This window comes from Clupea harengus, chromosome 22 (genome assembly GCF_900700415.2).
Source record: "Clupea harengus chromosome 22, Ch_v2.0.2, whole genome shotgun sequence".
In the NCBI taxonomy this organism is placed as follows: domain Eukaryota; kingdom Metazoa; phylum Chordata; class Actinopteri; order Clupeiformes; family Clupeidae; genus Clupea; species Clupea harengus.
The window spans coordinates 1,258,696-1,273,719 of NC_045173.1; the positions used below are offsets into that span (position 1 = coordinate 1,258,696).

Here is a 15,024-nt window from a genome sequence, read left to right on the forward strand (position 1 = left end):
AGTTTTGAATCTAGATTTGGCTGAGAAATATTGCTGTTATTTTGAGACCAAAGGTGATGTTCTGCCACTTGCTCTGTCACTCCCTTCATTTGCAAGAGACAGCTTTAGGTGGGATTTCAAATCTGTCTTGGATTTGTGAAGTACTGAGTTAAATCATACACTCATGCCAAATAAGCTTATTATGAATCTAAATGTATTTATTCAGAAGATTATGTTATCCAATATGCCAAAAAGTACAAGGAAAGTGTGTATGTGATCAGTTTGATTAGTAGTAGTAAGTCCTGTCCTGAAGCAAAATGCCTTACCTTTGTGTTGCAAACACTTAGCTCTATGACCTGATATTGGCCATGACATTTGGTCAATGGTGATGATATCAGCGTATTCTGTGGCTTGTGTTCTACCTGCTCGTAGTTTAGGCTGAACACATCTAAGGTCAGAAGTAGCTGTGTGCCCCCATTGATCAAAGCAGTCTGAGGTCAGTGCACTACTTTGTAAAGCACTGGTGGTCATTCTCTCTTCAAGAGTGATGCTTATATTATCTTGGCTACCATTATCAGTACTGCCATCCCCATCACTACATCTGTCTGTACCCTGGACTTTTGTTCATGCAAGACTAATGTTGTCTTTACAGGAAACTGTTTAAGGGCTATGTAGCCTTATATTGCCTATTTGATTTGAAACTGTTTAAGGACTACATATGTAGCCTTATATTGCCTATTTCATTTGGATGTAGTGTCATTTCATCACTGTATTGTTTATCAGATGAGGCTGTTATGCTCTCAGTGGCCATATAGTCAATATACTTTTTACAGAAGTACTTGTAAGGAAATTATTTTGAAATAATACAAACATATTCAATCAAAACTACATTGAAGAAGAACATTCAGAACGCCTTCATGTTTTAAGTTTTAAAAATGTTGATCTTTGAAAATACGGGCTGTATTTAGACAACAAAAGTAGTAGGTGTAGTTTGAACTACTCCGTCACGAACAGCACGAGCTTTAGCCTCATTTTCAATTAGAAACAAATCATGCTGTACTTGATCGATGTTGTTTCATTATTTATGGACAGAGCCATCAGACTTTACAGAACAAAAAAATGCCCAAAATATTCTAAAATGTAAATATATTGCATGTTAAATGATGTTCTGAATACCAGGTGCTGATAAACCAGAAAGATACATTTTGAAATAATTTCCAGACATCAATAAAGAGAGTTTTAATTAACTACAGAATTAGAAATGTATTGTTATGAAACTGCAGTCAGTAAAACACCACAGGGAAATTAGGAATGGGAATATAATGAAAAGTTGGAAGAGTCAAATCTGATGTGCACAAAAGTGTACTTATGCACTATGACACAGCCTATGCAATATGTGATTTTACTCACCATTTACCTATTCACTAGTGGGCCTTTTTCTATTAGATTTATTAAGATGGCCTTCTACCCCACTGAATAGCTCGTATTTTAATATGACATATTATGACATGGCATGACATTATTCTTCCATATTTTGCCAGCAGGTGTAGGAGAGGGGCACTGATGGCAGTGACGAGTCCTGGACGGGCAGAAGCACCTGTGACCTGAAAGAGGCTTTTCTGAATCCACTGGCAATCCTGAAAGGTACTACACCATCAGAAGAATCCCCCTGTCACCCTCCTGTGTTCCCCTCCTGTGTTCCCCTCCTGTGTTCCCCTCCTGTGTTACCTGTGTTCCCCTCCTGTGTTAGCCTCCTGTGTTCCCCTCCTGTGTTCCCCTCCTGTGTTCCCCTCCTGTGTCACCCTCCTGTGTTAGCCTCCTGTGCTACCTGTGTTCCCCTCCTGTGTTCCCCTCCTGTGTCACCCTCCTGTGCTAGCCTCCTGTGCTACCTGTGTGTGCTGGAGTGGACTAGGTTGCCTCAGTAGTCTCTGTAGTAAAATGAGGTGTACTGCTGAAAATTCCAACCTCGTCCCCAACCATATAGCAAGATAGCAACAGGTTATGACTAAACAGGCTTGTAACTTGTAAAGGTGTTACTTCTGAGAATTGGGGAGTGTCTGTGCGGGTAACTCTGGAAGGAGCCAGACTAATGTGCCTTCATCCCAGTGCCTCATACCTCTCCTCTCTCAGGACCTCTATCCCCCTTCTCCCACACACACACACACACACACACACACACACACACACACACACACACACACACACACACACCCCTGCCCCAATAAATGTCATTGTATCTTTTTTATTCTCTGGACAGTTAAACAGTCTGATCCAGTTTGCCAGTGGGCTGGTTTTGTTGGAGAGAGTTTAGTGAGGGTGAGTGTTTGTTTAATCCACTGGCCAAGCCCTTGTGCCTGTGGTTTATCCCTTTAAGTGTTGAGAGGCTCCGTGGCAGAGCAGGGCCGGGGCCTAAGGTGTGTGATCATGTGGAAAGGGAGCGAGAGGGGGGTGGGGATGGGGAGGGGGGCGCAGTCTTTCACTAACCCCCCTCCCAACACACACACACACACACACACACACACACACACACACACACACACACACACACACACACACCCTGCATGTCGTTTACTTGTGCTTTCCATCAAATGTCCCTCACCCCCCCCCCCCCCCGTCTTCCTCCAGGCCCACTGAAGATACTTTGTTCTCTCTCTCCCTCTTTCTCTCTTTTGTTTGATGACATTACATTCGTTTTTTTATCCCAAAAAAAAGTCTAGAAACTGAAACAGAGAAGAACTTTTGAGATTCCAAAGGAAGACATTTCAAGACTGATTGAATTTTGTTCTCCGACTAATTCAGCAGTGGGTGAAGTGGGTGTGGAGGGAGGGAGGGAGGGAGGGAGCTTAATTAAATTGACAGTAAGCCAAATCCTGAGACTAATGCTGTGGGTATTGGGTATTATTCCGCTCTCACCGTGCGCGGGGGTGCTGAGCGAATGAGCCTGTTTGTTGGAGCATGGACAGGGGACGCAGCCTATGAACATTCACCTCCTGCACATTCTAGACAAGCATTGGGGAGAGAAAGGAAAGACGCCACACTCTGAAATGAATGGTTCACACAGCTGATGATTATTTCATGGCTGTTCATGAACATATCCGCTGGGAACATAGGGATACTGTAGAATTTGGTCGGAAAACTTTTCTACTTCCTTCACCAAAGAGGTAGGGATCAAAGGTGTGAAATCCTGGTGGTGGTGGTGCCAGTTAGAACAAACACCATGCTTCAATCTGGAAGCTCACCACTAACCAATTACCAAACACAGCACTTCGATGACTCGCTATCCTAGAGATGGTTCTCAGAAACAAGGCAAACGCATTGTTCTTTTAAAATCAAGATTGCCCAACAGGGGCACATGGAGAGTCTTGCGTACATCTTGAGTCTATGGGACGATCTCTAAATAAACTGGTTGCTCATGAAACAGCTTTAATCTCCACAACTGCAGACAAGTGAATACCTCTGTTCTTGTCTTCCACCATGTGTCTCTCATGTTCTCTCTATCTCCCCATCTTACGTGCTCATTTTAATATCCTCTGCTATCATCTCTCTGTTGCTCTCTCAACATCCTGGAGTTTAGTTTAGTACCAACCAATCATCTATCGATAAACTTTCACTTTCAATAGAGGTCACGCCTTCGGTTTAAACAATAAAGAATATATTTAGTGTTTGAGTCCAGATGTTTAGAACAATCAGCTGCAAAATGAAAACTGTAGCACTGGGGGGAAAAAAATAAGCAAAGAAAGTAGAAAATCATGTTTAGTGCAAAATCATCAACCATTTTTCCGAAGGCAAGGTCAGATTTAAAGAACAGAAAAGTTTTCCACTGAGATGTCAGTTGAACTGTTCAAAAGCATTTAGTGAAAAACGGAGAGAGAGAAATGTTTTAGAAGCAGGAGCCGAGGGGTTTTTGTATGCATAAAGCATTCTGCGTCGTGGTTCTCATGAGTTGCTTTAAATGATGCGGCCAGCACCACATGAGCGGAGCGGAGAGCAGATCAATCTGGGCGAGTGGATGCAGCCAGCGGGCCCTGGAGCTGGGGCCCTGGGGCTGGGGCCCTGGAGCTGGGCCACGGCTGGAGGCCCTGTGGGGAACACCACTGTGACTAATTCCTCTTGATACAGATTACAAACTCATGCAAGGGATGATAGCCAGGTTTCCCTCCTAGCATGGTGGGGGGGTGGAGTGGGGGGGGGGGGGGGTGTAGGGGGAGGAAGGAGAGAGAGAGAGAGTGTGTGTGTGTGTGTGTGTGTGTGTTTAAAGACAGAGAAGCGATTAAAGTAGTAATGTCTGGGGTTCATTACATGTTCAAGAACGAAGTGAATGTGGGAAAATTAATGAAAACACACACACACACACACACACACACACACACACTCAAGCTGTGGTGTATTTGGACATTTTTTCCGAAATATTTCATCTTCTTAGCACTTGTTTGAGTATGGCAGGCTTTAGTGGACCAGACAGAGACAGAGGCCCCTTTGACACTTCTATGCAAACTAGAGCTTGAATAATGAGATGTGTTTTTGAAGCCAGACCATCGGCAATGAGGGGTTGTGGGGCGGGGGTGGGGGGTCGTCTTGGTGAAAAGGGGCAGGCGAGGCGGTGAATAGGAAAGTTGGAGAGGAGGGGAGAGTAGTGGGGAGGGGAGGGGAGAGTAGTGGGGAGGGGAGGGGAGGGGAGGGGAGGAGAGGGGAGAGTAGAGGGGAGGAGGGGGTAAACAGGAGATGGAGGGTTGGTGGAGGGGTACCAATGGGGTGTCTGTGGATGGGGATGTGGCGCACGGCAACGGACGCAGCAGCTGTGAAAAGAGTGGCTCTCTTTTTCCCACGCCCAGCGAGACAGAAAACAGTAGTCGGGTCTGCAAGGGTCAAGTCACACTGCTAATATATACATGGAAGAATAGGGGGGGCAGGGGCAGGGGGGCAAAATGGAGTTTGTGCACATTAACGAGCTGTCTGAGGAACCCAGAGAGTTGGGTGGCCTGATACTGACACACCTTCTAGATGATTCCAGTACTGTGTGAGGCCTGGGCAAAGTCCAATGTCGCAAGTCTTGGCCTACTTTAATAACTAAACACGCTGCATATTGGGAGGGGAAAAAGTAGCGCTCAACTTATCATCACTTATCACATCATAACGCATTATTTGGGGTTGTCCTGTATTGTCACCCCGTAAAGTTTTACTGATCGTGTTGAATAATTATACGAAAATCATTTAAATATCTGACACGACAGTTACATCAAATATTTCAATGCATTATCGGTATGAGTTCAGCTCCGCTACAGAAGTCTCCAAGCCAGGCTGCCCTTTTGTTCATGATCTTCACTGTTGGTTTCACACAGCCCTAGGCAAACTTGGACTTGTATGTGTGTGTGTGTGTGTGTGTGTGTGTGTGTGTGTCTGTGTGTGTGTGTGTGTGTGTGTGTGTGTGTGTGTGTGTGTGTGTGTGTGTGTGTGTGTCTGTGTGTGTGTGTGTGCGTGCGTCTGTGTGTGTGTGTGTGTGTGTGTGTGTGTGTGTGTGTGTGCGTCTGTGTGTGTGTGTGTGTGTGTGTGCGTGTGTGTGCGTCTCTGTGTGTGTGTGTGTGTGTGTGTGTGTGTGTGTGTGTGTGTGTGTGTGTCTGTGTGTGTGTGTGTGCGTGCGTCTGTCTGTGTGTGTGTGTGTGTGTGTGTGTGTGCGTCTGTGTGTGTGTGTGTGTGTGTGCGTGTGTGTGCGTCTCTGTGTGTGTGTGTGTGTGTGTGTGTGTCTTTGTGGGGTGAGGGGGGGGGGGGATGCATTCTCTCTTCGGCATAATATAAAAGAGGGCTAATTCAAACAAGGAGTGTGTGTGTGTGTGTGTGTGTGTGTGTGTGTGTGTGTGTGTGTGTGTGTGTGTGTGTGTGTGTCTCACTGGGGGATGGGTGGTGTTATTGGAAGACCTAGCAACTTAGCAGGAATGTCTTTCTGCAAGACATTCAATAAGATCTGTGATCTATATCCAAATAATGGATGGCGAGGTCTCTCCCCAACTCACCCCCACCACAGAGACCGGCAGCTTTCTTACCAAGTGGAATTTCATTACAGATCACAACACCACTGTGGAGGGACAGTTCACAAAGGTCACGGCAGAATACTTGCCTCCTAAAGTAAAGAGACTTCGCTAGAAATGAAAAGCACACAATAAAGAATAGTTTCCAATAGTCTAAAAATATAAAAAAGCCTAATCTTGTTGCATGTAATAAGTAAATAAACTGTTTTGTGCAAAACAATTTCCTTAAAAATTCACAGATTTAATTTTTTGATCTAAACAGCAATGTTGTTCTCAACCAAAACTTTCCTCCACTACTTGTCAGTCCCATGAACCCTTCAGTAGTCCTGGCCCAGTGGTCGTCCTAATTCATCTCTTGTCCCTCATCATTCCATCTGGTAGAACACTAGCCTGCATAACACTGCAGAGAGGGAGGGGCCTAACGTGTCTGTGTAATGCGCTGTGCGACCCGGCTTCCAGCTGTAGTTGAAACAGCGGCTGCAGCTTTATGTTCCTGCTCCTTTACGGTGGTGGGCAGAGGGCCGCCCCCCGGAGTGGCCTCACGCTCAATTAGCTCCAACATGTCTTGTTTACACTTCTTTATGCTCCTGGAGCTCAGACACAAGCCTTGCCTTTCAGTAAACACAGTGCTTTCCCTTGCTCTTCCTTTCTTCTCTTCTCTTCTTCCCCTCCTGTCCACACACCCCTTCCCACCTCCCTCCCTCTTTCCCTCCCTCCCTCTTTCTCCCACTCCTTTCATCCAATTCAGGAGACAGCAGTTGATGGGAGGACTGCCTTTAATTAGTTCAATGTGAGGAAGCCTTGTGCCAATCAGGGAGGGTATTGTGCGAGAGTGTATGGGTTGTTAATATACTATGATAGTGGAGCTTCTGTGCTGCTGTTTAAATGCCTGCCTCTCCAGCTTTCCTTTCTCCTCTCAGGCATTGCAGATGCATTCGTAGCCTGATTGTTGCCTGTTGTGAACTGAATTAAAAGGGCAGGGCTCCTCCAGTGTGTGTGTGCATCTTTGTCTGCCATCTTAACAGACACTTTTCTGTGAGGGAGTAATTATTTGTCCAAAGAGAATCCAGGCAGAAGATGATCTTGCTTTTTAATTTTGTTGGTGGTTTGATGGACTCTCTCGTTTGATTGAATGAGTGAACACATTTTTTTTTTAAATAGATATTATTTTACAGATATTATTTTGCAATGGTGGACATGTTAAAATATCTGTCTTCACAATGTCTAGATGTCATCCGACTGTGGAGTGAAGTGATTCTGGTCAAAGCTGCTCTAAAATTGAGTAGGACATTTTCTTTTTTTTTTTTCGCGATTTTACAATTTTTACAATTTTTCTGTTCTTTTATGAAAGATTTAATTCTTTGAAAGCTTCAGAAGTATCCATGCAGACATCCATGATTCACCTTTGTGCCCTAACGACCAACTGACTCCCTTCTCCTCCCCTTCAATCATTAAAGGAAAGCATCATCAGTCTGATTAGAAATACAAGGTGCATCATGTACATGGGCTAAACATGGCCATGTTATTTAATGAGAGATACGATGTGTTCAAGGTGAATTACTAGCCCTAAGGATCCCACGTGATTGCAACCTCTTGTAGAAGGATCCATTGTTCAGACGAAGAGTGATGACATTCTGTACAAATGCAAAGACAAAAATGTTATTCTTGAAAAAAATGACATGGGTTTTTTTAAATCGGGTTCTGATTTTAGAGAAATAGAGGGTTGAATAGCACAGGTCAACTTTGTTGAATTCTCTTTCTTTCTTTCCTGGTTCCATCATCCATCCCTTCGCACTATCACAGCTCTCTCTCTCTTCCCTCTTGCTCCCTCTCTCTCCCTCTCTCTACCTCTCTTCCCTCTCGCTCTCTCCCTCCCCCCTCCCTCTCTTCCCTCTATCTCCCTCTCTTCACTCTCTCTCCCTCCCCCCTGCCTCTCTTCCCTCTCTCTCCCTCTCCTCCCCTCTCTCTGTTCCCTCTCTCTCTTCCCTCCCCCCTCCCTCTCTCCCCCTCTCTTCCCTCTCTTTCCCTCTCCTCCCCTCTCTCTGTTCCCTCTCTCTCTTCCCTCCCCCCTCCCTCTCTCCCCCTCTCTTCCCTCTCTTTCCCTCTCCTCCCCTCTCTCTGTTCCCTCTCTCTCTTCCCTCCCCCCTCCCTCTCTCCCCTCTCTCCCTCTCTCTCTCTCTCCCCCCTCTCTTCCCTCTCTCCCTCTCCCCCCTCCCTCTCTTCCCTCTCTCTCCCTCTCCCCCTCTCTCTCTTCCCTCCTTTCTTCAGGAGCCCAGAGGACCCTACCTGTCCCTCCAGGGTTCTCTTTCTCCTGCAGCTATTTCTGTCAGCCTGACACTTCTCATTGCACTGGTCCGTCTTCCAAATGACTCCCCTGCTCCCCATCTAAAGTGCTGCTTCTGGGCACCTCCAAAGAGAAAGTCTTTTCCATCCCACCGCAACAACGCTAGTCAGGTGCAGCAGTGCGGGAACAAGTGAGTGAGAGAGTGAGAGAGTGAGAGAGTGAGTGAGTGAGAGAGTGAGAGAGTGAGTGATAGAGTGAGAGAGAGAGTGAGAGAGTGAGCGAGTGAGAGAGTGAGTGAGTGAGAGAGAGAGTGAGAGAGAGAGTGAGTGAGTGATAGAGTGAGTGAGTGATAGAGTGAGAGAGAGAGAGAGTGAGTGAGTGAGTGAGTGAGAGAGAGAGTGATAAAGTGAGAGAGTGAGAGAGAGAGTGAGAGAGTGAGTGAGAGAGTGAGAGAGAGAGTGAGAGAGTGAGTGAGAGAGTGAGTGATAGAGTGATAGAGAGAGTGAGTGAATGGTTTGGGGTTTGGGCCTCACCCCCTGGGGTGTCCTGTAATTGAGAAGGTGAGGAGCACGGTACCACTGATGGTGGAATGGGAGCAGAAGGGGAGAGGGTCGGTACGCACCCTCCTGTTGGTTTTGGAGAGGCGGTGTCCCTCCCTCACACGGGAGGAGGGCTTTATGTTCCCCACGTCGCTGGTGTAATCCCCTCAGCTCAGACAAAGGCACACACACACAGCACACACACACACACACACACAGACACACACACACACAGCACACAGCACACAGCACACACACACAGCACACAGCACACACTCACAGCACACACACACAGCACACAGCACACAGGGCCAGCTCTACGCATTACACACCTGGAGACACTGGGTCAGACACAGGGGAAAGGAGTACTAAAGATTACCAGCCTAGAGAGAGAAGGAGGTGTGTGTGTGTGTGTGTGTGTGTGTGTGTGTGTGTGTCTGTGTGTGTCTGTGTGTGTGTGTGTGTGGTGTGTGTGTCTGTGTGTCTCTGTGTGTGTGTGTGTGTGTGTGTGTGTGTGTGTGTGTGTGTGTGTGTGTGTGTGTGTGTGTGTTCAGTTTAGGTGTTGGTGTAGATTAGTGAACAGTTAGTTTCGATTGTCTTTGTTTAGGTTGACTTGTTCTGGAGTTCTCAGTTTTATATCTCAGTATGCTCCACGTGTTGAGTTCACAGTCTTTTATGTGTGTATATACCATATACATTATTATATGGAGAACCATTTGACGACTGCAAATGGTTCTTGCTCTTTCAAGAATGTAGGGACTGTACAATTAGTATTGTGTTGAAAGCTGCTAGTTCCTATGTACATGTTACCATCGCCATGTAAGGGTGAACTAACAAACAGAAGAGAAGACAAGACAATATCCTCCTACTTCTTATCACCCTTACTCTATCTTCCTCTCCTTATCCTCTCTCTCTCTCTCTCTCCCTCTCTCTCCCTCTCCCTCTCCCTCTCCCTCTCCCTCTCTCTCTCTCTCTCTCTCTCTCTCTCTCTCTCTCTCTCTCTCTCTCTCTCTCTCTCTTTCTCTTTCTTTCCCACCTCAGGCCTGAAGAGGGAGAGCAGGAAAAAAAAAGGACAGGTTTTTTCCATGGTAACAAATTGTGAGAGTCAAGCAGAGAGGAAAGCAGGGTCTGTGTGGGGTGTGGGTCTACAGGGTCACTTCATCTGGCAGACACTACAAACAATTGAAAGTATTTCTAAAGATTTATTTAACTTTTAAATTCATATTTTTCCAACATTCTCAGATTTATTGAACAGAACCATACCTGCATTTTCACTTCATATATTTCATTTGAAATCCGTTTCTTATCTTCTGAAGTGATCAATGCTCTATGTCTCACGAGACACAGTTTGTCCGCCTGCTTTGGGTTTTCCGTGTATTTTCCTCTAGTAAAGAAATGTGGCTTTTGACACTTTCTTTGCATTTAGATCATTCATTTCTGTCTTGCTCCTTTTATTAACTCATTCATTTAGGAAATAACACCACAGAATAGAGACCATAACTTGTGTGACAAGTGTGACATGTTTAGTTCAGTGGTTGTTGTAAAGACAAACAATCCAATTTCATGTCATGTTTTACAGTAAAGATTTCAAAATTCAGGTTTTGATGCCTCTTGCCTCTTTCAGGATTAAAAAAAAAAATAGTTTACACTTTCTAGGTCAGAAGAAAAGAATAGAAGACAAATGTCCAAATCGTCAAAATGTGCCCATAAATAAGATGTTATTCAAATGTGTCCATAAATAAGATGTTGTTGTATAATGGCAATGAGAGAAGTAGGCAGTGACAGCGGAGACTAGGGCGTATGGCGTATGGCGTATGGCTAAGGCTTGGGATTCCAGACTTTCACTGACATTGGCCATTCTCCCCTCGCTCTTCCATCACCTTGTGTCAGTGGACCTGAACTTGGTGCTGTGACAAACACACAGTCACACACACACACACACACACACACACACACACACACACACACACACACACACACACACACACACACACACACACACACACACACACACACACACACACTATTCCACCCCCTCTCTCCCCACCCCATGTCCAAAGCCAGGGGTCTAACTCCCCTTTTCAGAGATGACTGAAAGACAAACTCAACCTTTTTTCTCATCTTGATTTTCATCTCATAGGCCTCCTTCCCTCTACCTTAACTATCCATCCATCTATCTATCCATCCGTGAGTTGGCCCATCCATCCATTCATCCTGACTACTATGAATAGCACAACACATTTCATTGTGTTTGCAGTGTGGAGCATGGTGGTCCGTGGTGAGCTAACTATTTCAGTAAGAGGTGATGCTGTGTGTGTGTGTGTGTGTGTGTGTGTGTGTGTGTGTGTGTGTGTGTGTGTGTGTGTGTGTGTGTGTGTGTGTGTGTGTGTGTGTGTGTGTGTGTGTGTGTGTGTGTGTGTGTGTGTGTGTGTGTGGTGACTGGTGAGCAGTGCTGAGGTAATTGTTTAACAGACAAGGAGAACATGTGTGCTTGTGTTTGTGCACTGGTGAGATGCATACTGAAGTCTCATTGTGCATTGGCCACTACAATGGGACAGTTAACAGTGAATGGAGCAATGGTGTCACAGGCCTTCAGCTAACTCACGGCTGCTCATAAACACACACATACAATAAATAATAAATACACTCATACCCACAGACCCTAGTATAGACACTTTTGTCCCAAAACACACACACACACACACACACACACACACACACACACACACACACACACACTTATACACACACCCTCTCACTCTCACGCTATCCTGACAGGGCAGAACTCTAAATCTCTTTACTTTATGTCCCTTTTTTGGGTGGTGGGGGGGGGGGGGGGGGGGGGTAGGGTGTCTGCGCCCTCGCTCTGTGTTGGGGGGTTAGGGTGGGGGGGGGGTGGGGTGTCTGCGCCCTCGCTCTGTGTTGGGGGGGGGGGGGGGGGGGGGGGGGTGGGGTGTCTGCGCCCTCGCTCTGTGTTGGGGGGTGGGGGTGGGGGGGGGGGGGGGGGGTGTCTGCGCCCTCGCTCTGTGTTGGGGGGTGGGGGGGGGGGGGGGGGGGTAGGGTGTCTGCGCCCTCGCTCTGTGTTGGGGGGTGGGGGTGGGGGGGGGGGGGGGGGGTGGGGTGTCTGCGCCCTCGCTCTGTGTTGGGGGGTACTCCTGTGAACCCCTTTTCAGCTCCTAACAGCACAAAAGCTGCGGAGGCCCCCTTGAAGGAATGTAGCCTCCACCATTACCATTAGAAAAGGATGCAGGGCTCATTTAAATAATTTCACATAAAGCTCTCTCCAAAATGATTTAGACCGGAGGCAAGTTGCAAGGAAAGAAAGAAAGAAAGAAAGAAAGAAACAGAGAAAGAGAGAGATGTTCAATTTGAACTGGAAACTAAGTATCGCCACATTCACCTGCAGGTACTTATGTTGGGGCGAAGAGAGACTGAAAATCAAATAAATAGATAAATAAAGATTCAGCCCTCTTCTGTGTCGTAGAGGCACCATGTAGGGGCTCTCCGTCCAGTCTACACGCACTCCAAGTGTTGTGTGCCTAACAATCAATCTCATCTTCATTTTAATGAGGCAGAATGGACAAATACATTTGAAAGCTTCTCGGCATTCTTTGCCGTGCCTGCTCCGACTTCAGCATGCGTGCATAGAAACATTCAGAGTTAAAGGTGAAACTAAAACTTCTCTGTGTTTCTTTTCAGCAGAACGAAGAGGAGGATGAAGGAGAAGAAAAGGAGTGGGAGGAGAGGCCAGAACCAGGAGGGAGATGGAGAGATGGAGAGGAAGAGAGGAAGAGAGGAAGAGAGGAAGAGAGGAGGAGGGGTGGAGGGGTGGAGGGGTGGAGGGGTGAGAGCAGGGCTTACTCGTCTTGAACCACAGGAGGCTATCCTTCTCCCTGCCTCCAGCCAGTATCACCAGGGTCTGCTCTGAGAGTTCAGGCCAGGCGAGGTGCTCCCTCGGTGGGCTGCAGAGGTGGGTCTGGATCCCCCCAGCTCCCCACCAATCTGGGGAGCAGAGAGACAACAGAGATCAATACAGAGAGAGAGGCCTCCACCGCTCTGCTCAACTCTAGCCTCCAGCACAGGAGACCCGAAGACCCCAAGAGCACACTGCTGCCAAACACACATACGGAAACACACATGACTGCAAAAGCATGCACACACTCACGCACTTGAGCACGCAAAGGGTCTTACTCCCAAATCAGTCTGTGTGTGTGTTGAAGACTTTGCCAAAGGCGTTTTATATGATCGGCTCTGTAACCACCCAGATTTGCTTTTGGAAAAGTCGTTCAATTTTTGCAAAATTCATAACGCACCCTGAAATTCCTTTGTGTGTTGGCACAAGAGAAGCAAGAACAAGACTCCAGAAATCCACCCCAGAAGTATCCTCAGAGGACACAGCAGTGTTAGAGTTCACACTGAGATTGAACTCATTTGGGTGAGCTGCTCTTTTGGATGACTTAAGTGAGTGAGTGGGCACACCAAACCACACACCATCATTGAGAATCAAGACCACCCAGAACCACCCAGAACCACCCAGTGCCCAGTAAGGTGCCCAGTAAGGGGCCCAGGAGGAGCTGTCAACACCACACACTGATCCAACACCCAAAGGCAGGATGGTCTGCAGAGATTGATGCATTATTAGGTAAGGCAAGACTTAGAGTAAGTTACAGTAAATCATGTCATCAGTCTCTGACTCTGAATGGAAATTAATACTGAACAGAACATGAATTAGTACTGAACAGAACCTGAATTAGTAGTGAACGGAACCTGAATGAATACTGAACAGAACCGGAATTAGTACTGAACGGAACCTGAATTAATACTGAACGGAACCTGAGCTCCCAGCACAGGACAGATGTAGGATAGAGAATGGGGACGCAGAGTGAATGAGTGCTTGTCGTCGTCTGTACCTCCTCCATGATACAACAATCTCATTTGCATCTGTGGCACCTGCTTTGTTCACAGTATGAGCTGTAGCCCGAATGACAGGCCTAGCACCAGACCATTCACCATCTGGCCTTCATACCATGTCCCTGTTGGAAGGACAGTACAGAGGACACACGTGAGAGAGCCAGTGTCCTTAGATTCAGTGCACAGCACAGCACAGCTCAGCGCAGCACAGCACAGCACAGCACAGCACAGCACAGCACAGCTCAGTGCAGCACAGCTCAGCGCAGCGCAGCACAGCACAGCTCAGCACAGCACAGCACAGCACAGCACACCAGAGCACAGCACAGCACAGCACAGCACAGCTCAGCGCAGCACAGCACAGCACAGCTCAGCACAGCACAGCACAGCACAGCACAGCTCAGCACAGCACACCACAGCACAGCTCAGCACAGCACACCACAGCACAGCACAGCACAGCACAGCACAGCACAGCTCAGCACAGCACAGCACAGCACAGCACAGCGCTGGACCCCTATACACGTCCTCAGGGAGGAGCTGCAGTGGTGTGCTACACGGTAAACAATAGCGCACCAGCTACCATTGCATTTCAGACTGCAGCCAGACTGCCCACATCCAATGCCTTTTAACAGCCAGAAGTCAAGCTAAGCTTTTGCAACACACATGTGAGTAGAAACAGATGAAATATACTGTGCGCTATCAGTGATAGTAGTGTCTTTTGTTAGCAACTCATGCTGATGCTGCTAACACTAGCTGGGTGCTTGGCAGCTGTTGGGCACATGGTGCCATGGCAACTACTAAAATGGCTGCCCCTGCGTTCCCTGCCTGTTTCCCTCCAAAAGATGGCGGCGTCCCGCCTCCTGTGTTCGCTTGCCATCTGTGCGGCTGTTGATGCCATGCAAATCAGCACTAATTGCATTTGCATATGCATTGATTTAGCTGGTGTGTGGTTGGAGATGGGGATGGGGATGGGGGGAGTCCACATGTAAATCACACGGCGGGCGGGCGGGCGGGCGGGCGGGCGGGCGGGCGGGCGATCAAAAGAGAGACAGTCTTCTTGGCACCGCCGTTTCTCTGTTCCTCTCCTCTTTTCTTCTCTTTATGTCCAGTAGTAACAGTATTTCAGAAGTGTCATGGAGATGCTCTCCCTGTCTATCTTCCAGTGCCATATGTGCCTTTGTGTGTGTGTGTGTGTGTGTGTGTGTGTGTGTGTGTGTGTGAGTGTGTGAGTGAGTGTGTGTGTGTGTGTGTGTGAGTGTGAGTGTGTGTGAGTGTGTGAGTGTGTGTGTGA

At 47.3% G+C, this 15,024-nt stretch overlaps 1 long non-coding RNA gene across 3 annotated transcripts in view; it reads left to right on the top strand.

Annotated features, from left to right (window-relative positions):
- LOC116218453 overlaps positions 1-13,940 on the top strand; it is a 28,433-nt gene extending 14,493 nt beyond the window's left edge. For 2 of the 3 annotated variants that reach the window (XR_006151538.1, XR_004162867.2), the window contains exons 2-3: positions 1,521-1,623; positions 12,525-12,884. This is a non-coding gene — a long non-coding RNA (uncharacterized LOC116218453). Of the gene's footprint in view, positions 1-1,520; positions 1,624-12,524; positions 13,468-13,790 lie in introns of those variants that run through there. The other variant, XR_004162866.2, reaches the window with a different exon arrangement.
- The last annotated feature ends 1,084 nt before the right edge of the window (positions 13,941-15,024 follow it).